Source organism: Hylobates moloch, unplaced genomic scaffold (genome assembly GCF_009828535.3).
Source record: "Hylobates moloch isolate HMO894 unplaced genomic scaffold, HMol_V3 SCAFFOLD_22, whole genome shotgun sequence".
Lineage (NCBI taxonomy): Eukaryota > Metazoa > Chordata > Mammalia > Primates > Hylobatidae > Hylobates > Hylobates moloch.
The window spans coordinates 35,039,052-35,064,781 of record NW_026652297.1 but is presented as its reverse complement, the minus strand read 5'-3'; the positions used below and the strand labels follow the sequence as shown (position 1 = coordinate 35,064,781).

At 43.2% G+C, this 25,730-nt stretch overlaps 1 pseudogene; it reads left to right on the top strand.

The window, feature by feature from the left end:
* The first annotated feature begins 12,291 nt into the window (after positions 1-12,291).
* Positions 12,292-12,608, top strand: LOC116462096 (transcription initiation factor IIA subunit 2-like; annotated as a pseudogene).
* The last annotated feature ends 13,122 nt before the right edge of the window (positions 12,609-25,730 follow it).

The window sequence follows — 25,730 nt, the reverse complement described above, 5'->3', positions numbered from 1 at the left end:
GGCACGGTGGCTCATGCCTGTAATCCCAGCACTTTGGGAGGCCGAGGCGGGCAGATCACGACGTCAGGAGATCGAGACCATCCTGGCTAACATGGTGAAACCCCGTCTCTACTAAAAATACAAAAAATTAGCTGGGTGTGGTGGCAGGCGCCTGTAGTCCCAGCTGCTTGGGAGGCTGAGGCAGGAGAATGGCGTGAACCCAGGAGGCGGAGCTTGCAGTGGGCCGAAATCGCGCCACTGCACTCCAGCCTGGACAACAGAGGGAGACTCCATCTCAAAAAAAAAAAAAAGAAAAGAAAAGAAATCCACTCATATGACCTTCAACGGATGAATAGTCAAACTGTGAAAGAGCTCTACAATGGAGTACTGCTACTTAGCAATAAAAAGGAATGAACTATTGATACATGTGACAGCTCTGATGAATTTCTAGGGAATTATACTGAGTGAAAAAAGCCAGTCCCAAAAGGTTGCATAATATGTGATTCAATTTATAAAACATTTTCTAAATGACAAAATTTTAGAAATGGAGGACAAATGGATGCCAGGGTAAAGGATTTAGGGCCACAGGTACATGGAACAGGAAGAGGTGGATGTGGTTATAAAAGGGTAACCCAAGGGGCATCCTTGTGGTGCTAGAAATATTCAGTATCTTGACCCTGTTGGTGGGCACCTGGACCTACACGGGTGATAAAATTGAATAGATATTAATAAGCAGTCACATACATGTCCATAAATGAATGTCAGTAAACTGAGGAACTCTGAATAAGATTAGTGAATTGTAGCATTGCCAATAACCTGGTTGTGATATTGTTCTATAGTTTTTCAAAACATTCCCCTTGGGGGAAACTAGGCAAAATGTAAGGATCTTTCTATGATTTCTTACTACTGCATGTACATCTACAATTATCTGGATAAAAATTGTAATTAAAAATGTGTAACTCTGGCCAGCTCTGGTGGCTCATGCCTGTAATCCCAGCATTTTGGGAGGCTGAGGCGGGTGGATCACCTGAGGTCAGGAGTTTGAGACCAGCCTGGCCAACATGGTGAAACCCTGTTTGTACAAGAAATACACAAATTAGCTGGGCGTGGTGGCATGTGCCTGTAGTCCCAGCTACTTGGGAGGCTGAGGCAGGAGAATTGCTTGAAGGTGGGAGGTGGAGCTTGCAGTCAGCCGAGATCGCACCACTGCACCTCAGCCTGGGTGACAGAGTGAGACTCCATCTCTAAAAAAAAAAAGTGTAAATACCTAGATGCCATGCTTAATAGTAGCACAGATGGTTTTGCAATAGCTTAGAAGAGTAAATGACAGTATTCAAAAGGAAGAGAAAGGAATTTGGTGTAGGTGATTAAGAAAAATCTGGCGGGGCGTGGTGGCTCATACTTGTAATCCAGCACTTTGGGAGGTCGATGCAGGTGGATCACTTGAGGCCAGGAGTTTAAGACCAGCCTGGCCAACACGGTGAAACCCTGTCTCTACTAAAAATACAAAAAAAAAAAAAATTAGCCAGGTGTGGTGGCAGACGCTTATAATCCCAGCTACTTAGGAGGCTGAGGCATGAGAATCACTTGAACCTGGGAGGCGGAGGTTGCAGTGAGCAGAGATTGTGGTACTGCACTCTAGCCTGGGTGACAGAGTGAGACTCCATCTCAAAAAAACAAAACAAAACAAGACATGTGGCCAGTGCAGTGGCTCATGCCTGTCATCTCAGGACATTGGAAGGCTGAGGAGGGAGGATCGCTTGAGGTCAGGAGTTGGAGAACAGCCTGGGTGACATAGCAAGACACCAACTCTACAAAAAATAAAAATAAAAAGCTTAGCCAGACATGGTAGTGCATGCCTGTAGCTCTAGCTACTCGGGAGGTTGAGACAGGAGGATTGCTTGAGCCCAGGAGTTGGAGGCTGCAGTGAGCTATGATTGTACCACTGTACTCCAGCCTGGGTAACAGAGTAAGACCCCATCTCAAAAAAAGATAAAAAGAAAAAAGAATAAAAAGGAAAATGGGGAAGGGAGAAGCTGTGAAAAATGCCTGACAAAGCACCTCTGAAGTTTGGATGTATGGATGACATACTAAGCAGCTAAAAGTACTAAAATTCCCTCTTTGTGTGTTGTCTACATTCAATTTCTGATCATTAGAGAAGCTGGTCTAGTAGTCGTATACAGGTGTGCTGCTCTAAATGCAGCTGGATCAAATTTGATGGAATTCATCTTATGATGACTATATCTCATTCCCTGGAACTTTGGGAAGAACTCAAGCAGTTTTAAACATTTCTGACAATGATTAATTTTTTTTTCCCTGTGATTAAGGTCAGTGGAAAAATGATTAATTTACTTTTGATTTGTCATGTGAAATCCTGTAATTTTAGGTTTTTCTTCTCTCTTGACTTTGTGCTTCCTGATGTTCAATGGTTTACCTTGAAAATTGTCCAGTGTTTCATAAATGTATCCATATAAGGAGTGATCAAAAAGTAATGCCTCCTAATTTTCATCCTTCTTGTCAGCGTCAGGAACTTGCCAAAAATTATTCTTTGATGTCCCTGAATCTCCTGTTTCGACTTCTGAAATTACACTAAAGACCGATGGTTGGATGCTAATTAGAAATAGCTTTGTATCAAAGTGATTCCTCAGCTGGTCTGTGTCTCATGATCAACAGCCTTTTAAAAAATACATACCAAATTCTAGGCCCTGTGCCTTGCTTAATAACAATAATTCATTTCACCCTGTTAGCCCCTCTGTCAGGTAGGCTACTGTTATTATTCTAATCTTATAGATGAAGAAACTGAAGTGCAGAGATCATAAGTGACTTGCTCACATGCACACTTAGTAAGCCAGGGAGCTGGGATTGGAACCAAGGCAATCTGTCTCCAGAATTTATATGCTTGGCCCCTAAGCCTCTCATACTTCCTAAATCAGAATCTCTAAGGAGTTGGTGTCTGAGAATCTCTTATTTTAGAAAACAAAGAATCTGCGCAGATGATGGATTGCCGGGTTTTGGACCTCTAGGTTAAAAACTGTCCTGAAGATGAGGTAGTGATAATGTATTAGAGAAAAGAAAAGAGGCATAAGTGGCCAAGGTAGACACTTACATGTACCAGTAAACGTCATAGTCCTGGGTCATGGCATCAGTCTTCAGGCTCTCTAGAAGAAACAGACCTTCCTCAGTAAAGTCTTGTAGCCACATGCTTTCCCTATTCTCTCCAATTTGCTGCACTTTCATCTGTCCCTGGCAACATCAGACCCAGTGTGCAAAGATGAAAGTGGCCAAGACCCCTGATGACTCATGGGCACCTACCTTCCCGGAGCTAGAAAATGAACATTAAAACCTATCCCCCAAAGCTGGGTGCGATGGCCCACGCCTGTAATCCCAGCGCTTTGGGAGGCCTAGGCAGGAAAATTGCTTGATACCAGCCTGGGCAACATAGTGAGACCTCATTTCTACAAAGAAATTAAGGGTGTAGTGGTGCACATCTGTAGTCCCAGCTACTTGGGAGGGTGAGGCAGGAGAATTGCTTGAGCCCAGGAGTTCAAGGCTGCAGTGAGCTATGATTGCATCACTGCACTCCAGTCTGGGCAACAGAGACTCTGTCTCTAAAAAACAAACAGACCAGGTGTGGTGGCTCACACCTGTAATCCCAGCACTCTGAGAGGACAAGGAGGGAGGATTACTTGAGCTCAGGAAATCGAGACCAGCCTGACCAACATGGCGAAATCCCATCTGTATTAAAAACACAAAAAATTAGCTGGGGGCGGCTGAGGCATGAGAATCGCTTGAACCCTGGAGGCGGAGGTTGCAGAGAACTGAGATAGTGCCACTGCACTCCAGCTGGGGCAACAGAGAACAAACAAACAAACACACCTCTTCCCTAGGCAGAATTCTCTAGCTGGTAAAGTTTCTTCTGGGAACCCTCCCATTTAGGACCCCTCTCCAGTCTCCCAGGATACCAAGATTGTGAGGGTGTTGATTTCATGGGGGTGAAGTCGGATGTTAGAGGATGTGCTGACCTGGTCCACCTAGGCATCCCTTCCCTGCAGCTCACAGTTGGCAGGGAAGTAGGTTGCCCAGCAATTGGAAATACTCTCCCCAGCCCACCTACTGGGATGCACCTGAGCTGAGGGAGGCGCACATGCTCAGTGAGGGGCTAACAGCTGCTTTTCAACCCACCTGGTTGTCCTTAAATGGGAACCATCTGTTGTGGTTAAGCGTTTTCCATGTATTTTTTTGTTTCCTTTACGACTGCTCTTCAAGGTAAATATTACTATCCTTACTTTATAGATGAAGAAACTGAGGCTTAGGGAAGATAACTTGCCCCAGGTCACTCTCAGCAGAGGCAGAGATTTAATCTCTAACTCCTGAGCTCTTAACACTGCTACTGCCTTTTCCCGAAATGATGCACCAGTCAAGCTTGACCAACCGGTTAGAGCCCCTGCCCCAAGGGATTAGCTAAGAAGTATTCCTAGAGGTGCTTTGCAATCTTCAAAGCAGAACTGTAAACATGATTAGCCTTCAAAACTACAGGGAAAATTCTTAATGGCAGAACCCCAGGCACTGCAATAAATCTACAGGAAAGATCTGTGGGGGCTGGGAAGTCTGTTTAACACAGCCTCAGAGTATAGCACCTCGGTGCAATCTGTGGGTGCTCACCTGAGCCCTTCCCACAAAGCTGCCCCCTAATGAAACCAAGTTGGTCCTATGGCTACCCAAGGTTCTCATTTCTCACTCTTTCTTTTCTTTCTTCCCATCTACCATTAAACTTTGCCATGTGCCATAAATAGCGTAGAGAGGAATTTTAAAAAATGTTCTGCGCATTTATGTTAATGCATGCCCAATTTAAATAAACACACTGTTTATTGTATTGTAAATAATGATGAAACTCATTAACTGCATAATGGCTTCATGCTCCCTGGTCTAAAATACAGAATATACTCATTATTAAAAATTAAAATCAATCCATCAAAATCTAATGGCTAAATTAAAAAGTAAGAGGAATTATTTGGACCCATGTAAAATTGTCATGGGATTCATGAAAATAATCAGCAAGTTTTGATATAGTACAGAGTCCGGGTAAAAATAAAATCCCTTCCAGATCAAATCACAGATCTGTGATGTCCATTTGGTATAAAGGTTCACCTAATTATACCCGAGTCTCAGCTTGATTGAGTCATGGGCTCCTCCCCATCTCTCAGCCAGCTTTGTCCCAGGGTCACCTGAGGCACAGGCACCAATCTGAAGACACAGTGATCCAGATGCTTAAATCAGTCATGGGCTTCCTGCACCAGTTTTGTCTTCAGCTCTTTCTGAATTTTACTTTATTATTTTATTTGAGACAGGGCCTCACTCTGTCGCCGAGGCTGGAGTACATGGCATCATCATAGCTCACTGTAGCCTCAAACTCTTGGGCTAGAGTGATCTTCCCACCTCAGTCTCCCAAGTAGCTGGAACTATAAGCTCGTGCCACCACGCCCACCTAACTAAAAAATTTTTTTAGTAAAAAATTTTTTTTGGCCGGGCGCGGTGGCTCACGCCTGTAATCCCAGCACTTTGGGAGGCCGAGGCGGGCAGATCACAAGGTCAGGAGATCGAGACCATCCTGGCTAACACGGTGAAACCCCGTCTCTACTAAAAAAAAGTACAAAAAATTAGCCGGGTGTGGTGGCGGGCGCCTGTAGTCCCAGCTACTTGGGAGGCTGAGGCAGGAGAATGGCGTGAACCCGGGAAGCAGAGCTTGCAGTGAGCCGAGACTGTGCCATTGCACTCCAGCCTAGGCGACTGAGTGAGACTCTGTCTCAAAAAAAAAAAAAAATTTTTTTTTAGAGGCAGAGTCTTGAACTGTTGCCCAGGCTGGTCTCCAGGGTCTCCATTTTCTAGCCTCAAGCTATCCTCCCACCCTGACTTTCCAAAGTGCTGGGATTACAGACATCATCTACCGCACTCAGACCTTTATGACATTTTAATCATTTCAAAATTTTATCTGGCTGGGTCTCTGACAAACTTAGTGAAGCCTCTTTTGCTGTCAGTTATTGAAACTTGTTTCAGTTTCACAGCATTGATATACTGAGCACGTCTTTACAAAACAATAAATGAGGCACCGAATATTCAGTTTGGGTAGATTTATGTGACTTTTTAAATGGTATTTTACCATTAATCTCAAGGCTTGAGATTTTCTCCTGATACATCAGGGAGCTATATTTGATGACTCATGAATTCTTGGTCATTTATCAGTCTTTTTAATCACACCAATGCCCTTAAGACATAATAAAAAGAACATACCATCTCTGAAAGTGGAAAAAGAAAATATTTTATTTTACTCAGTAATTCAAAAGAGGAATATGGATTTGGGATTTTATTATTTATTTATTTTTTAAAATAGAAACAGGGGTCTTGCTATGTTGACCAGGATGGTCTTGAACTCTTGGCCTCAAGCAATCCTCCCACTCAGACCCACAAAGTAGTAGGATTATAGATGTGAGTCACCACACCCAGCCAAATTTGGTCTTTTTAGACCATATCTTTCTTTTAAAAAAGGTTTTTTTTTTTTAATTTTACAACTATAAAGTAATGCACACTCACTTTAGGATATTTAAGAAATGGATGGCTAGGCACAGTGGCTCACGCCTATAATCCCAGCACTTTGGGAGGCCGAGGTGGGCGGATCACCTGAGGTCAGGGTTTCAAGACCAGCCTGACCAACATGGAGAAACCTCATCTGTACTAAAAATAAAAAAATTAGCCAGGCATGGTGGCACATGCCTGTAATCTCAGCTACTGAGGAGGCTGAGGCGGGAGAATCGCTTGAACCCGGGAGGGGGAGGTTGTGGTGAGCTGAGATCGAGCCATTGCACTCCAGCCTGGGCAACAAGAGCAAAACTCTGTCTCAAAAAAAAAAAAAAAAATCTGGTATATATTGCCAAATATCTTTCTTAAAGTATTGTATCAAGTTAAATTGCCAAATTGTTGTTCAAAGGTTTCTGATTCATTAATCCTGAAAAACATTGCTTGTCATGTATTTTTAAAATTTTACAATTCCACAAGCAAAAACTGGTATTTCAGTATTGTTTGAAAACCACGTAATTGTTAGTCCTGTTACTATTTTCTTAAAAAAATATCATTTTCAGATACAAAACTTTAACTTCAACCAAAAATAAATAAATAATAATTCCTTTAACTTGCCAGTAAGTAACTTGAAATCATTTTAGTTTTGAACTGATTATTTACCAGCTTTGTGACTCTGGGAAAATTATTTAACTTCTGTAAGCCTTAGTTTCCTTATATATAACATAAGGCTAATAATACATGTCCCTTATAGGGTTCTTATGAGGATAAATAAAATAATCCTGGTAAAACTCCTGGCGTGTAGAAAGGACTTGATAAATGATAGCTATGATTATTATTATGTTTACTTAATAATGAAGGGAATCTTCTTGATTTTCTTGTAGTAAAATATTTAGTCTGGCTCTGTTGCCCAGGCTGGAGTACAGTGGCGTGATCTTGGCTCACTGCAAGCTCTGCCTCCCCGGTTCACGCCATGCTCCTGCCTCAGCCTCCCGAGTAGCTGAGACCACAGGCGCCCACCACCACGCCCGGCTAATTTTGTTTGTATTTTTAGTAGAGAGAGGGTTTCACCATGTTAGCCAGGATGGTCTCGATCTCCTGACCTCGTGATCCGCCCACCTCAGCCTCCCAAAGTGCTGGGATTACCGGCTTGAGCCACCGCGCCCTGCCTATTTGCAATTCTTTTAAAATTTTTTTTTGGAAGGAATCTCGCTCTGTCACCCAGGCTGGAGTGCAGTGGTGCGATCTTGGCTCACTGTAACCTCTGCCTCCCGGGTTCAAGCGATTCTCGTGTCTCGGCCTCCTGAGTAGCTGAGGTTACAGGCATGCACCACCATGCCCGGCTAATTTTTGTATTTTTAGTAGTGACGGGGTTTCACCGTGTTGGCCAGGCTGGTCTCGGAGAATTGCTGACCTCAGGTGATCCACTCGCCTCGTCCTCCTAAAGTGCTGGGGTTACAGGCATGAGCCACCGCACCTGGCCCCAGTATTTGCAATTTTAACCTTTTTAAAATGTAGCATCATGTTGTGCAACCATCACAACTCTCTATCTCTAAACTTTTTCATCACCCTAAACAAAATTCTGCACCCCTTAATCAATAACTCCTTATTTGCACTTACCCCTTAGGAGCCTCTGTTTGACTTTCCATTTCTATGAATTTATTTATTCTAGATATCTTACGTAAGCGAATCATGCAAGATTTGTCTTCCTATGTCTGGTGTCTGGTTCTTTTTCTTTCTTTTCTTCCTTTCTTTCCTTCCTTCCTTCCTATTTCTTTCTCTCTCTCTCTCTTTCTCTCTTTGCTTCTTCTGTCCTGTTTTGTTGCCCAGGTTTGAGTGCAGTGCCACAATCATAGCTCACTGCAGCCACAAACTTCTGGGCTCAAGGGATCCTCCTGCCTCAGCCTCCCAAGTAGCTGGGACTACAGGAGTGTGCCACCACACCTGGCTAATGTCTGACTTAGTTCATTAATGTCTTCACGGTTCATCCATGTTGTAGCATGTATCAGGATTTCATTCCTTTTTAAGGCTGAGTAATACTCTATTGTATGTATATAATACATTTTAAAAATCCATTCGGCTGTTGATAGACACTTGGGTTGCTTCTGCCTTTGCCTATCGTGAAAAATGCTGCTGTAAACATTTGTCTACAAGAATCTGTTTGAGTCCCTGCTTTCAATTATTTAGAGTATATACCAAAGAATGTGCTACAGAATTGAATGCTTGTGTCCTCTCAAAATCCATATGCTTGTACCCACCCCATAATGTGATGGGGTGGGATTTCAGCATACGGATTTTGCAAGGAGGTGGGGTCTTTGGCAGGTAATTAGGATAATTAGGTAATTAGGATTAGATGCGTTCATGACAGTGGAGCCTTTATGAATGGGATTAGTGCCCTTACAAGACTCCCAAGAGAGCCTGTGTCCCTTCTCTGCCATGTGAGGACACAGCAAGAAGACTGCCCTTTATGAACCAGGAAGTGGCCCTCACCAGACACTGAACTGCCAGTGCTTTGATCTCAGACTTTCAGGCTCTGGAACTGTGAGAAGTAAATGTCCGTGGCCAGGCGTGTTGGTTCATGTCTGTAATCCCAGCACTGTGGGAGCTTGAGGTGGGTGGATCACTTGAGGTCAGGAGTTGAAGACCAGCCTGGCCAACCTGGTGAAACCCCATATCTACTAAAAATACAAAATATTAGCCAGGTGTGGTGGCAGGCGCCTATAGTCCCAGTTACTTGGGAGGCTGAGGCAGGAAAATTGCTTGAACCTGGGAGGCGGATGTTGCAGTGAGCTGAGATGTCGTCACTGCACTACAACCTGAACGACAGAGACCCTGTCTCAAGAAAAAATAAACAAACAAAAAATGTTTGTTGATTATGCCACCTAGTTTGTGGCATTTTGTTATAGCTGCCAGAGCTGATTAACAGAGTGGACTTACTGTATCATATGGTAATTCTATGTTCTACTTTTGGAGGAACTGCCAGGCTGTGTTTCACAGTGGATATACTATTTTACATTCCCATCAGCACTACTACAAGGGCTCCAAATTCTCCAAATGATCTCCAGTGCTTGGTTATTTTCAACTAAAAAAAAATTATGGCTGGGCCTAGTGGCTCACACCTGTAATCCCAGCACTTTGGGAGGCTGAAGCAGGTGGATCACGAGGTCAGGAGTTCAAGACCAGCCTGACCAACATGGTGAAACCCCCATCTCTACTAAAAATACAAAAATTAGCCATACATGGTGGCACGTGCCTGTAATCCCAGCTACTCAGGAGGCTGAGGCAGGAGAATTGCTTGAACCTGGGAGGGGGAGGTTGCAGTGAGACGAGATCATGTCACTGTACTGCAGCCTGGGCGACAGAGTGAGACTCCATCTCAAAAAAAAAAAAAAAAAAAAAAATTATAGCCACATCTCATTGTGGTTTCAGTTTGCATTTTCCTTATTAAAGCGGATGAAACAAAAATAGTAGACTGGGATGGCATTTTCCTAATGCCTGATGACGCTGAACATGTTTTCATGTGCTTTTTGGCAATTTGTAGATTTGCTTTGGAGAAATGTCTAGTCAAGTGCTTTCCTCATTTTTATTTATTTATTTTTTTTTATTTTATATTTTGAGATGGATTCTTGCTCTGTCACGCAGACTGGAGTGCAGTGGCACGATCTCAGCTGACTGCAACCTCTGCCTCCTGGATTCAAGTGATTCTCCTGTCTTAGTCTTCCGAGTAGCTGGGATTACAGGTGCAGGCCACCATACCCAGCTAATTTTTGATTTTTTTGTAGAGACAGGGTTTTAATACGTTGGCCAGACTGTTGACTCCTGACCTCAGGTGACCTGCCAGTCTCAGCCTCCCAAAGTGCTGGGATTACAGGCGTGAGCCACCGCGCCCGGCCGCTTTCCTTATTTTTAAATTGGGTTGTGTGTCTTCCTGTTGTTGAGTTATAAGAGATTTGTATGTATACTCTGGATATTAAACCCTGTTATCAGATATATGCTTTGCAGATATTTTCCTGTTCTATGGATTGTCTTTTCACTCTCTTGATAATGTCCTTTGATGCACAAATTTTTTTAATTTAATTTTAAAGTCTTTAATTTTAATGAAGTCTGATGTCTCCTGACATTTATATGCCACTCCCATTCTCCGGGCATCGAGACCACGAACCCTGGAGCCATCTTGGATTCTTCTTGTCCCTCACTCATTCCATCTGACCTTCCAGGAAAGACCTATCAGTTCTTCCTTCACATGTCTGCATTTATTCCTTTATTATCATTGTCACACTAGTTCAGGAACTTGTAATAATCTCCTGACTGGCTTCTGTGCTTAATCTACTCTACACACTGCAAGTCATTTAGCTCATGCTGCCTGCTTGAAAACCTTATAGTAACTTTCCTTTGCTTATAAGATAAAATCCATAGACTCTAGCATGGCCCTCTGCACCTTCCATAACCTGAATCCAACCATCTTTCCAGCCCTACTTTAACTGCCTCACACAATTCTTCAGCTCTAGTTGGATTGGTTCATTCAGTTTTCCAATCATACCTTGTATGCTTTTCTGTCATCTTGCTTTTTTTTTTTTTTTTGACAGAGTTTCACTCTTCTGTTGCATAGGCTGGAGTGCAATGGTGTGATCTCAGCTCACTGCAACCTCCACCTCCCAGGTTCAAGTGATTCTCCTGCCTCGGTCTCCCCAGTAGCTGGGATTACAGACATGTGCCACCATGCCTGGCTAATTTTGTATTTTTAGTAGAGACGGGGTTTCACCATGTTGGTCAGGCTGGTCTCGAACTCCCGACCTCAGGTCATCTGCCCGCCTCGGCCTCCCAAAGTGTTGGGATTACAGGCGTGAGCCACTGCTCCTGGCCATCTTGCTTCTTTACTTATGTTGTCCCCACACCTGTAATGTCTTTCCTTCCATTTCTATCAAAATCATATTCATCCGGGTTTCTGTGGTTGCGGAAATAGGAACATCCTGCTGGGCTCCTGGTGGCTGCTGTCTGCTCTGCAGCAGAAAGCCCTTTCCCCGCAGTACATCAATGCAAGCTTGAATAACAAAGGCAATTTTTTGGCCAGGTGTAGTGGCTCATGCCTATAATCCCAGCACTTTGAGAGGCCAAGGCAGGAGGATTGCTTGAGCCCAAGAATTTAAGACCAGCCTGGGCAACGCAGGGAGACCTCATCTCAAGAAAAAAATAAAATAAGATAAAATAAGTCCAGGCATGGTAGTGTGTGCCTGTGGTCCCAGCTGTTGAGGAGACTGAGATAGGAGGATTGCTTGAACTCAGGAGGTCGAGGCTGCAGTAAGCTATGATTGTGCCACTGCACGGCAGCCTGGGCAACAGAGCAAGACCCCGTCCCAAGGAAAAAGAAAAAGAAGGCCGGATGTGGTGGCTCACACTGTAGTCCCAGAATTTTGGGAGGTCGAGGTGGGCAAATCACTTGAGGCCAGGAGTTGGAGACCAGCCTGGCCAATATGGTGAAACCCTGTCTCTACTAAAAATACACACACACACACACAAAAATTAACTGGGCATGGTAGTACATGCCTCTGATCCCAGTTAATCTGGAGGCTGAGGCAAGAGAATTGCTTGAACCTGGGAGGCAGAGGCTACAGTGAACCAAGATCGTGCCACTGCCCTCAAACGTTGGCGACAGAGCAAGACTCTGTCTCAAAAACAAACAAGCAAACAAACAAAAAAGCTAAAAAGAAAAACAAAGGTAGTTTGAGCAATTTTTCTTAAGCCATGGCATATCGGTTATACAGAAATACTGCTTTGGGCAACAGTCTTCAGGTGAGCCTAGATGAGCTCATACAGTCTCAAGAGACCACCTACAAGTTCTACTTCAGTTTGATAAGGCTACAGATTCAGCATTGGCTCAGAGGGTTAGGAACAGAGTCAATTTCAGGAGCTTTCTAAATATGTACAGATTCTGTGATAATCTGTGGACTTTTGCATTGAATGATGTTGAATTCAGAGAGGTGACAGAACTTATTAAAGCGGATGAAACAAAAATAGTAGACTGTGATGGTAAAAATACTGGCTCCAATACTACAGAATGATGGGAAAAAATGGCTTTTTAATGCTGTCTCCTGTTATTATTCATCATTTTTTGAAGAGAAGCAGAGAAGAAACTTAAAACAAATTATTTTAGCATTGCAGAAATGACTATACTGTGCCCTCCCAGAGAATTCCAGTAAGAAGAAGCTTGTAACTCATAGCTTCCTACATGTTACCTTTATTACACAGCATGAAAAAAAAAAACTTTTAAAAAATGACAATTCAAAAGTTGTTGGCTTCCTAAGAGTATTCTTCAATGAACTCCTTTTAAAACTTAAAAAAAAAAATCTTATCCATCCATCAAGCCCCATCACCCATATCCAGTCTATTTGGAGTCTCAAGAGTAGTCTCCAGGGCCAGCCATGATGGCTCACGCCTATAATCCCAGCACTTTGGGAAGCCTAGGTGAGTGGATCACTTGAGGTCAAGAGTTTGTGACCAGCCTGGTCAACATGGTGAAACCACCATCTCTACTAAAAACACAAAAATTTCCCAGGCCTGGTGGTGTGCACCTATAGTCCCAGTGACTCAGGAGGCTGAGGTAGGAGAACTGCTTGAACCCAGGAGGCAGAGGTTGCAGTGAGCCGAGATCATGCCACTGCACTCCAGCCTGGGCGACAGAGCAAGACTCTAAAAAAAAAAAAAAAAAAAGTACTCTCTAATAAATAGCGTCTCTCTCCTCTCTGCCCAGAGTTAGAGAAATAAACCAAAGAGTAAATATGGTGGCCAAGATATTGGCTTTGCCGATAGAGAAGTGTGGAGAACTTAACCCAGTGTGAGGGCCAAATGGACCTGCATCCAAACTACAATAGAAGACAGAGATCCACTCACCCACCCACTCCTGGGCAGCATTCCCAGCTCTGTCAATGCCAGGAGGACCTGCAGAGAATTCCTCTCTGAGGCAGCTCACTCTTAAGAGGAAGAAGAAGGGCTGAGACAAACTCCTTTCATAGGAAGGAAACACTGGGATTGAGGAAAACACCTTCCACACTCTCACGATCTGTTCCTAAGAACTGATACCAGCTTTTTATTCTCAAGTATCTGACACGTACGTCCACTTTTCTCCTCCAATCCCACCATTATCTGTTGCCTGGATCAGTATAACTGCCTACAGTTGATCTTTTGCAACTAACTCCAGAGCCCTACAATCAATCATTACCCACACTGTGGCCAGAATAATGTTTCTGTTTTTTGTTTTGAGACAGGGTCTTGCTCTGTCGCCCAGGCTGGAGTGCAGTGGTGTGATTGTCGCTCACTGCACCCTCAGCCTCAGCCTCCAGGGCTCAAGTGATCTACCCGCTTCAGCCTCCCGAGTAGCTGACACTACAGGCGCACACCATCACACTCGGCTAAATTTTGTATTTTTTGTAGAGACAGGGTTTCATCATGTTGCCCGGGCTGGTCTTGAACTCCTGACCTCAAATGATCTGCCAGCTTTGGCCTCTCTAAATGCTGGGATTACAGGCATGAGCTGACATGCCTGACCTATTTGGTTATTTGGTTGTGTGTGGTTTTGTTTTGTTTTTTTGGTTTGTTTGGCTGGTTTTCTTTTTTTTGAGATGGAGTTTTGTTCTGTTGCCCAGGCTGGAGTGCAATAGCATGATCTCGGCTCACTGCAACCTCCACCTCCCAGGTTCAAGTAATTCTCCTGCCTCAGCCTCCCAAGTAGCTAGGATTACAGGTGTGCGCCACTATGCCTGGCTAATTTTTGTATTTTTAGTAGAGATGGGGTTTTACCATGTTGGCCAGGCTGATCTCAAACTCCTGAGCTCGTAATCTGCCCACCTCAGCCTCCCAAAGTGCTGGGATTACAGGCGTCAGCCACTGCACCTGGCTTGTTTTTTAAGTTTAGAGACAGGGTCTCTGTTGCCTAGGCTGGAGTGCAGTGGTGTGATCATGGCTCACTGCAGCCTCAAACTCTTGGGTTCAAGTGATCCTCCTGCCTTAGCCTCCGAAGTAGCTGGGACTCAGGCATGTGCCACCATGCTCAGCTTATTTATTTATTTAATTTATTTATTGCAGAGACATGACGTCATGATGTGACCCAGGCTGGTCTCAAACTCCTGGACTCAAGCGCTCCTCCTGCCTTGGCCTCCCAAAGTGCTGGTATTACAGGTATGAGCCATTGTGCCTGGCCAGGATATATTTTTAATATGCAAATCTGATCATTTCTCCTCTTATTAAATCCCTTCAGTAGATTCTCATTCCTCTTGGGATCAAGACTCAAGTCCTCACCAGGGCCCACTGGATCCGGGTGGTCTGGCTCCAGTCTTCTCTCCTCCCTGTCATTTTTGCTCCACACACACACACAGAGCATTTCTCACTGTTTAAATTGCCATGCTTACTCCTACCTCAGGAACTTCGGACATGCTGTTCCTTTTGTCTGTAATGCTCACTCCCCTCTCTCTTTCCTTTCTTTTTTCTTTTCTTTTGTGGTTAACTCCTACTCATCTACAGATCTTAGCTCCCACATCCCTTCCATAGGGAAGCCTTCCCTGACCCCACAGGCCCCCATAGGCCCCACTACTTCCTTCAGATAATTTACCAGGCAGTATAATTTTATAATTGCATGATCATCTGGTTAATATCTTTTCCCCTATAGGTTCTCATCAGAACCACAAACGATGTCTGTTTTGCCCACTCTTGTGTTCCTTAGCAATTGGCACAGAACTCAGTGCAGTCCTCAGAGACACCCAATAAATATTTATTGAGAAAACAAAGGCCAACTAGACTCGAACTTCCTCTGTTAAGCCAGACATCTTCTCCCCCTCCTCTGAAATCCTACGGCACTTGAGGTCCCACCACTCATGTACACAGCATTTATGGCATCTGCCTGATAGTGGCTGATAGCAATGTCTTATCTCCCCAGCTAGACTGTGAGTAGCTGTGGGCCAGGGATCATGGCTTCTATGTGACTGTAACTCTCACAATGCCTAGCCCAGCTCCCAGCACTTGAAGTGTGCACAATAACAATTTATTCAAAGAGTTAATAAAGATGTTGGCTTTTCTTTTTTGGTCTGTAGCAGTGTTGGTGGTGATGGAGGGAAGTTATAATTCCCTGATGCTTGGGAATGCAATAGAGACTGCGTTTTACAGGGCAGAACTAGGAAAGGATATTAGAATGTTGTGTCCTTTTATTGCAAGAACATTTTCTCTGCCAATTTGCTTGGCAAAGCAAAGCAAAGCCTTTTCTGTAAACACAGCAAACTAGTTCTAATTTTATGCAAAAAGAGGCAACTATAACCAAAAAGCTGAATAGCCACAGAAAGTGAACTGCTTTTACTTATTCATTTGAGTTATACTTTACTATATTTTGTTTGCTAATGACCACATACATTCTAATCACAATTGAAACTGTTTCAACCCACAACTTTTCACTCATCTTCAGAGTGGAAGATATGAGGGTAAGATTGTCAGAAATATGGAATTCACGGGCCAGAGGGAGGGGATAGACAAACACTAAATGACCAGATCTCTTTCTGGGACACATTGGGCAGGGCCTGTCTGCAGGGTAAGTGCAGAGATCCTAGGGCCAGGTTAAGCATGTGCTCCAAAGAATGGTTTTCTGAGAGTGCTGAGTCAAAGAAGAAAGATGCAGACATTGCCTAAGGACACCAGAAGATATTGGATGTGAGGGATAAGGAAAGCAAATAACTGTAGATGGAGAGTGAGGTGGTTGCCTGGCAGAATGGAGGGAACGGTGTCAGGAACAAAGCAAAGCAAGGGCAATGCCGTTGTGATGTAGTAAACCAAGTTCTTAAATTTGGGAAGTCCTTAATTCAGATCCAGGTAGCAGAAAAGCTGGAGTTCCTCCAGTGTTCCAGGACAGGCCATGAACAGTGGGCTTCTGTTTCATCCCTGCCTTTGAGAGGCTTACAATCTGGTTATTCACAGACAGCCAAAACCACAACTGACTTTAAGGAAAGATACTAAAGTACACACAGTGTTGTGGTTTGATCGTTTGTCCCCATCCAAAGCTCATGTTGAAATTTAATTGGCATTGTAATGGTATTGGGAGGTGGGACCTCTAAGAGGTGTTTAGATCACAAGGGCCCCACCTCAAGAATGGACTAATGTTGTTATCAAGGGAGTAGGTTCGTTATTACGGGAGTGGGTTTGTTATCGTGGGAGTGGGTTTGTTATTGTGGGAGTGGGCTTGCCTCTCCCTTGCCCTCTCTTTTTGTCCTTCCACCATGTGACACCTTCTGCCATGTTATGACGCAGCAAGAAGGTCCTCACAAGATGCTGGCCCCTTGACACTGGGCTTCTGAACCGTGAACCAATAAATGTATGTTCATTATAAATTACCCAGTCTGTGGTATTCTGTTACAACTGCACAAAATGACTGAGATGCATGGGAACACACATGCCCTGAGGCATATTCCAAAGCCTACAATACAGGGTGAACTATGAAGAGACTGTGTTAGAACTTGACTGGGACAGGAATGTGGAACTAGAGGGCTAGAGGTTAGGGAAGCCATCATATGTTATACCTTTCCCCCTTATTCATTAGACCTGGTGCCCTCCTTGTGTAACCCATTCCATTTGGTATCTTGTGGTTTCCACCAGGCAACCACATACCTTCACACGTGCTGCCTTCTGAGCAGGGTTTTTTCTTTTTTTTTTTTTCCGAGATGGAGTCTTGCTCTGTCACCCAGGGTGGAGGGCAGTGGTGCGATCTCGGCTCACTGCAATCTCCGCCTCCCGAGTTCCAGCGATTCTCCTGCCTCAACCTCCTGAGTAGCTGGGATTATAGGCGCGTACCACCACTCCTGGCTAATTTTTGTATTTTTAGTAGAGGCAAGGTTTTACCATGTTGGTCAGGCTGGTCTCAAACTCCTGAACTTGTCTGGGCACGGTGGCTCACGCCTATAATCCCAGCACTTCGGGTGGCCGAGGCGGGTGGATCGCGAGGTCAGGAGATTGAGACCATCCTGGCTAGCACAGTGAAACCCCGTCTCTACTAAAAATACAAAAAATTAGCTGGGTGTGGTGGCGGGCGCCTGTAGTCCCAGCTACTCTGGAGGCTGAGGCAGGAGAATGGTGTGAACCCGGGAGGCGGAGCTTGCAGTGAGCCAAGATCGCGCCACTGCACTCCAGCCTGGCTGACACAGCAAGACTCTGTCTCAAGAACAAACAAACAAACAAACAAACAAACAAACTCCTGACCTCATGATCCGCCTGCCTCAGCCATCCAAAGTGTTGGGATTACAGGTGTGAGCCACTGCGCCTGGCCCGAGCAGGGTTTTCTTTGAAGCCCTAGCTCTGCATTCACCCTTGGCTCCATGCTTTGTATCATGGAGCCAGACCCTCCATCTCCAAGCTTAGGCCAAACCAACTCATGTTGGGTAAGAACTTTGCACTTGTAGAGCCTGTGTGCCGGTGATACCGAGTTCTCTACTGTTCAAAGTGAATTAAACAGACACATTCTTACTTTTTAGAAGTGCATAAGCTAAAACAAACAAACAAACAAAGGACAGAGAAAAGGCAGACATAGACAAGACCTCAACAATTGACTACGTACTGGAGAAAAAGGCAATGGAAAGATTTATATTGTGAAACTCAAGGGGGTTGTCGTCATTAACGTTTCCTGTCCACATTCTCTTATTTGCTCAAAGACTCAAACATCACCCCTATGTGGTGACTCCTAAATCTGTCTCCAGGTGAGCTACCTTACTCAACTTCCAAGTGGAAATCTTTCATTGTGTCTGGTACATCTCTGCTTAAATACCTCACTCTTCAAGATGGGAAGTTCCCAGTTGAACTCATTGCTCTTGTTGCTAACCACATCCACCTTTCTTAGTTTTTCCTCTCTGTGTTCCTGGACCTATACCAATCACGGACATTGTTGTAGCACTTTGCAGATTATAAAACCTGTCCTCTCACTTTAACTCATTAATTTCCCCAACTGCCTGGGCTTGGAAGCTGACTCTGATTTCTCTTCCATTCCTTTCCTCACATTTTTAACCTATGTACTTGGTTTGATCTACAAATAGTGTGATTTTCATTTTATTTTTGAGGAAAAAATAGCTATCTTTCTTATTTATTTATTCATTTATTTATTTATTGAGATGGAGTCTCACTCTGTCACCCAGGCTGGAGTGCAATGGCATGATCTCGGCTCACTGCAACCTCTGCCTCCTGGGTTTAAGGGATTCTCCTGCCTCAGCTTCCCGAGTAGCTGGGATTACAGGCACGTGCCACCATGCCCGGTTAATTTTTGTATTTTTAGTAGAGACGGGGTTTCACCATATTGGCCAGGCTTGTCTCGGATTCCTGACCTCAGCTGATCCACCCACCTCAGCCTCCCGAAGTGCTGGGATTACAGGTGTGAGCCACCGAGCCTGGCCTCATTTATTTTTAGAGAGAGAGCCAAAGGGCTTTTGGAAATGGAGATATCTGCCATTGAGCATAGGCAAGCACTGCAAATTTGAAACCAGGCCCCAGTAAAACGCATGGCTTGTGAATATAATGGAACACAAACGGGTAATTTGAAACTGTTCCCCTTTATTGATTTTGTTTTGTTTTGTTTTTTTGGAGACAAGGTCTCACTCTGTTGCCTAGGCTGGAGTGCAGTGCCATGGTCATAGCTCACGGCAGCCTTGAACTCTTGGGCTCAAGTGATCCTCCCACCTCAGCCTCTCAAGTAGCTGGGACTACAGGTGCATGCCACCATGCCCAGCTCATTTTAATTTTTTATTTTTTTCATAGAGTTGGGGGGTCTCACTATGTTGTCCAGGCTGGTCTTGAACTCCTGGCCTCAAGTGATCCTTCCACCTTGATCTCCCAATGTATTGAGATTGCAGGCATTGAGCCACCCCACCTGGCCCCTTCTGATATTTGAAATAAAAAATAGTTGTGTTTTAATAGAGCCTTTTACAACTTAAATCACACCTGCCAGATATTTATTTACATTCATAGCGATACACATATCCACAGCTAGATTAATTCCTTGCATTACCTCACCCTGCCTTTTTATGGTTGGGGGATATTTTGCTGCAAGAATCCTCCCAAACAGCATGGAGAAGTCACATTAAATTCAGTATTTACATTTCTAACCACAGAGCTAACCAGAGAAGAAGGACTAAAACCAATATATTTGGTGGAGAGATTAGGGAAGAATCCCAAGTAAACAGAATTTCGAGGAAAAGGCAACCTGGTAGGCTACAAGATAGATTCGTTTACAGATAATTTCCCATGGAGGAAATGACTTGAACCAAAAAACGAGGAAGTGTGGTGAAGACAGTGACTGCTTCTAAAAACATGTTGGTTATTTTTGGAGGGAATCTGGGTATCTTTCTACCTTCCTCAACCCTGCAGTCAGCACTACCAGCCAGTAGAAACATAAGTGTTGGTAGCACTAAGCAGGTTTAATTCATTCAAGGTGTCTCACGTTCAAGGCAACTAAAGAAAATGTTTTGAATGTTTTCTTAACTGGGAAGCTCTGCTTCGTGTAAAGTGTAAAGTGTGACAAGGGAAGGACCGAGATACAAAATTACTGATAACAAAGTCTAACAATAGAAAATTGTAATATACTGTACTTGGCTTACAAGGCTTATACACTTTTTTGTTTTGGAAGATCCAGTGCTTTCTAATTAATTTTCCTTCCTCCCCTTCCCTTTCCCCTTCCTTCCTTCCTCCCTTCCTTCCTTCCTTTTTTTTTTTTTTTTTTTTTTTTGAGACTAGGTCTCACTCTTTTGCTCAGGCTGGTCTTGAAGTCCTGGGCTCAAGTGATCCTCCTGCCTTGGCCTCCTAAAGTGCTGGGATATATAGGTGTGAGCCTCCTCACCCAGCCTGCAAGGCTTATACTTTTTTTTTTTTGAGACAGAGTTTTGCTCTTGTCACCCAGGCTGGAGCGCAATGGCACGATCTCAGCTCACCGGAACCTCCATGTCCTGGGTTTAAGCGATTCTCCTGCCTCAGCCTCCTGAGTAGCTGGGATTACAGGCACATGCCACCATACCCAGCTAATTTTTGTATTTTTAGTAGAGACAGGGTTTCACCATGTTGGCCCAGACTGGTCTCGAACTCCTGACCTCAGGTGATCCACCCACCTTGGTCTCCCAAAGTGCTGGGATTATAGGCATGAGAAGACTTATACTCTTAATATGCCTTAGAGAGATTCACATAAATATTGCATTTATAACAATATAAATTGGATAACAACTGATTTATGTATACCTATGTTTCAGCAGCAATTCTGAACCCATGAGACATACTGTACTTTGATTTTTGCTAAACTGAAGTTTTATGTATAATACTTGGTCTAAATTCATTCAGTCATCCAGATTCTTGCATATTTAGTATCAGCTCACTTCCCCTTTTCTTTCACTTTTGGAAAACACCCTAAAAATCCATTTGGTTCTTTTTGACCACGTTAAAAATGGTGAAAATATTTCCCTTTTTTTGTCAGAAAAAAACAGCAGATGCACTTTTACACTCAGAACTAAAAACATGACTTTGTTTTTAATGACTTTGGTATGTGCTAAATTTGGTCCTAGATGAGGAGCAAAGCCTTATTTAAAGAAAGCAGATTTTGAGTATCTCTATTTGTGAAAGTTTTCATAATGTCTTTCTGCACAGACCCAGTGCAGTCTGCTATTTTTGTTTAAATGTTTCTCTCCTCTTGTTCATTGTAAACATGACTCAGTGAAGCCTTGTTTCTGTAAACAACATTTGAAAAGTATGCTATCTCAGTCAATATGAATATTTAAAAATTTGGTTCCACTTATATTTTATTAATTCTGAAGCCAGTAAAGAAAAAAGGGACATTAAAATCATAAACAGAAAAAATAGAGAAAGATGTCTTTCTAATGGAACCAGGAATAGTAGAGACACTTCTAATATAAAAAAGTTGTCACTTCACAGTGCTGTAGAAATGTAATTTTAGTCATTTTCAGTAATTGTTTATGAACTTAAGCCAGGTAGCAACCAAATGTGCCAAAATTCAAGGGATGAATTCTTGCATATTTAGTATCATTTGTCATATATATATTTATCATATATATGACAGTAGTCCTTCTTCGAGATGAATTTGTGGCACTAGGTTATACATCATCACAATACTTTTGACTAACAGAGAGAAAAAGGAGTCATTTAAATTATACAATTTGAATTACAGAACACTTCATTATTAAGAGATAATTAGGTTTATCATTTAATAAGTATACAGTAGCTGGAACTGATGACTATTACAGTGATGTCAAATATAGGGCTTCTATATGATAAGCACAGACCATATTAATTGTGTTCTTATCAACTCAACATGGCTTAAGGTATCATTTTATGGAGCAAACTGTGCCTGGTTACAACATTCAGCCATTAGCCCTACTCCATATACCACCTCATTAGCACTCTATTTTCAGATTGTCTGTCTTTTTTAAAACAAACAAACAAACAAAACCCTCTTTATGCAAAATTTGTAGCCCATTAAAAAATTCCCTGAGTTGTTTTTCTGAGCTCAAAGTTGATATTAGGTTAATTCTCCCCTAGGCTACCTTTGCATACTTTATTTATTTTTAATTAATTATTTTTTTTGAGACAGAGTCTCTGTCGCCCAGGCTGGAGTACAATGATGCGATCTTTGCTCACTGCAACCTCCGCCTCCTGGGTTCAAGCGATTCTCCTGCCTCAGCCTCCCGAGCAGCTGGGATTACAGGCATGTGCCACCACACCTGGCTAATTTTTGTATTTTTAGTAGAGATGGGGTTTCGCTATGTTGGCCAGGCTGGTTTCAAATTCCTGACCTCGAATGATCAACCCGCCTCGGCCTCTCAAAGTGCTGGGATTATAGGCGTGAGTCACTGTGCCCAGCCTCCCTTGGCATACTTTAAAATAAGATGTGTATTTGTCCTATTACATTTTACCTTGGATTTTTAATCTATCAGTCTCAGCTATTGAGATGATATTGAATCCTAGCAGTTGCTGACACTAGAAGAAAGTCAACATTTATTGATGCTGTCTTGGTATTTTACTTCTGTTGTGTAGTTTAATTCTCACAAAACCTCTGTGAGGTATTCTCATTTGACCAACACTCTGAGAAGGAAATTGAAGCTCAGAGAAGGCCCGGCAGCTGGTGAGTGGGTGAGTGGACCCCTGTGTGGCACTTTTCAATATGTCAGCAGTTGCTTAGCATGTGGTCAGTCATAAACCTGATAAGCTAGTCTTTGTTTCCATTTAGAAGGTTGACAATATGATCAAAATGGACAGGACTAAGGATAGACACTTTACAGGCCTCTGGGATCTCTCTGCAGGCTCGTATGGGGCCAAGAGCCCAGTTTAGCTGTTCTGTCAACTGTGGAAGCTATCACCTCTCAGTGGAGGCTGCAGACCTCTTTCGGACCAAGGGGAGACCGCGAGATATTTTGTTAGATATCTATCACAAATCACAATACACAGGCTTCCCCTGTTTTATTTTAATTAATCGATGTATCTTACACTCGTTCCTTTTCTCAGTGTTTACTTACCATCTGTTATTTGTCAATTTTGAGGATTTGCTAGAGATCAAAATCAAAATCAAAAGAATATTTTCTGGAATATATTCTTCTTCCCTTGAATGTTGTCACATTTGGTTGCTACCTGGTTTAATTTCATAAACAATTATGAAAATGGCTCAAATTACATTTCCATAGTACCGTAGGATGTATTTCATGTTACTTTGAAGTTACATTTTATATTAGAAGTGTCTCTGCTATTCCTGGTCCCATTAGAAAGATACCTTTGTCTATTTTTTTCTGTTTATGGTTTTAATGTCCAATTTTTTTTACTGGCTTCAGAGTTATTGCTCTGTAAACAAAGTCAAAGGACTTTCCTCCTCACTTTTTTTCCATCGGAGATATTCAGAACAGAAATGAGTGTTAACTATACTGCCGGGAGCTGTGCTCATGGTACTTGGTCTTCCACAAGACTCTAGAATGTGAGGCAAGTTTGACTTTCAAGGGCAGATTTATAGTTTTCATGTTCAATCTAAAATGTGTACTGGGTGATTTCTCTTTGAGCTTTCTTGTCATCTTAGTGCATATAAAAAGCAAGTGAAACTAAACAGCAAAAGTGTTTTGGATTCCAAACTTCTGAGGGTTAAGTGAGTTCGCAGACTGCTCAGCGGCTGTGCCCTGTGTGGACCTGCCACCGCAGTACCTGCGGGGCCATCTGGAGTCACTTAAAACGTCATAACCACTTATTCGCTCCCTCACTCAGCAGAGCTCTTCCTCAAATTCCTGACAGCACTTAGCTCGACCTAATGGACAGAATGTGATTCCCAGATGATGCTGATCATAAATCCAACCCACCCACCAGACGTTAATGTCTGCAGTGGACCTGAAACCTACAAAGTGCTCATTCCAGAGTCTTACATTTTGAGATAGAGCAGGTGCCCTTGCTGGGAATTTGAACAGCTTTGAGCAGATAGATGCACAGTTTTCTTTGATACGTCCAGGTATGGGTTATGGTAACCCTGCTTAACTAGGAAGGTTCACCATTGGAAGAACTAGGAGGCAGCTTGTCTAGAGCAATGTTTTTTTTTTTTTAGACAGTCTCATTCTGTCACTCAGGCTAGAGTGCAGTAGCGCCATCTCAATTAACAGCAATCTTTGCCTCCCAGGTTCGTGCCTCAGCCTCCTGAGTAGTTGGGATTACGGGTGTGTGCCACCATGCCCGGCTAATATTTTTGTATTTTTAGTAGAGATGGGGTTTCGCCATATTGGCCAGGTTGGTCTCAAACTCCTGACCTCATGTGATCTGCTCCCCTCAGCCTCCCAGTGTGCTGGGATTACAGGTATGAGCTACTGCGTCCGGCCTCTTCTTACTTTTGTGTCATCCACAAGAGTTCCCAGGAAGCCATAACTAAGGAGAGGAGCTTGTACGTGCACATTGAATAGGGTATCAATAGCCCAACAATAAGAAAGCTATTCTCAGAGCCACTTGTCTGTTCACTTCACGTGTATTGAGCATCTAAAATGAGTAAAGCTCTGCTCTAGACTCTCTGTAGGGGCATTTTAAATAGACACGATGAGCTCCAAAGGCATCTGAAAGATGAGTTTAAGTTTGCCCTCTGGTTTAGAAGTTTTGGTGTCATGCTTTGTGTCTGGCAATGTACTGTTTCTCTCTTACCCATCTTCTGGGTGGCAGTCTCTTCTCTGTCTTCAGCTTTTGGGATAAATAACACTTCCTTAAGAGGCCTGCCCTGAGCACCTTATTTAAAGAAGTCACCTCCTTCCTCCCTTCCCCCTCGATCACATCAGCTTGCTTATTTACCTCATGACACGAATCACAATTTGCAATTAGATATTTGTTTGCTTGCATGTGTATTTTCTGTCTCATACACTTGTTTATTATCTCCACAAGTTCAGATCCTCTCTCTTCATTTTTCATCATGGCTGGCGTCATGTAAGTTTCTTGAAGGCTGGGATCATGGCTTAGATTTTGGATTTCTCAGAGGGCATAGCATAACTACTGGAAAACACAAATAGCTGACTGATGGTTGTTTGCTTTATTAATAAGGTCAAAGATCACAGACGCTGCTCAATGCCACAGTTAAATTTTCATTAAAAAACAAAAATCAACAGATTGTACCTCTAGTTATCTGTAGTTCACCACCACATCACTCTGTAAACACTTCTGACCAGTCCTGGGAAAACAGCTGAAAATGGAATTCCCATGCACAGTGGGTCAGTAGAACTATCTTAGCATCTGACAAGCAGATAATTCCATTTTTACCATATGCCTTTGAATCAGCAAAACTATGTCCCCTGGTAGAAGCATAAACCCATTTAAGTTGCTGGAAGTCAAATTGGAGGGTCATAGAAAAAGAGACCATTAGTTGTTCATGTGATAGAATCTTTTGTGCTTTGCTTACACACTTCTAGTAGTGTGGATCCCATGGCCTCTTTTGAATAAACCTGATCCTCATCTTGACTTAAACTCTGCTTCTCCGTAACTTCTGTACACAAGTCTTGGTGCTTATGTACCATGACTTGGTGCCCCAAACAAGCCTAACCTTCCACACGAATCCTTCCCAAGGGCTGCAGAGAAGCTTTTTGGGCCTCCAAGAAGTTTTTCTGCTGCAGGCTAGACATCCTCAAATCTTTTCAAGATTTTTTTGTGGTCTTTAGTCACTGTCCTCCTTG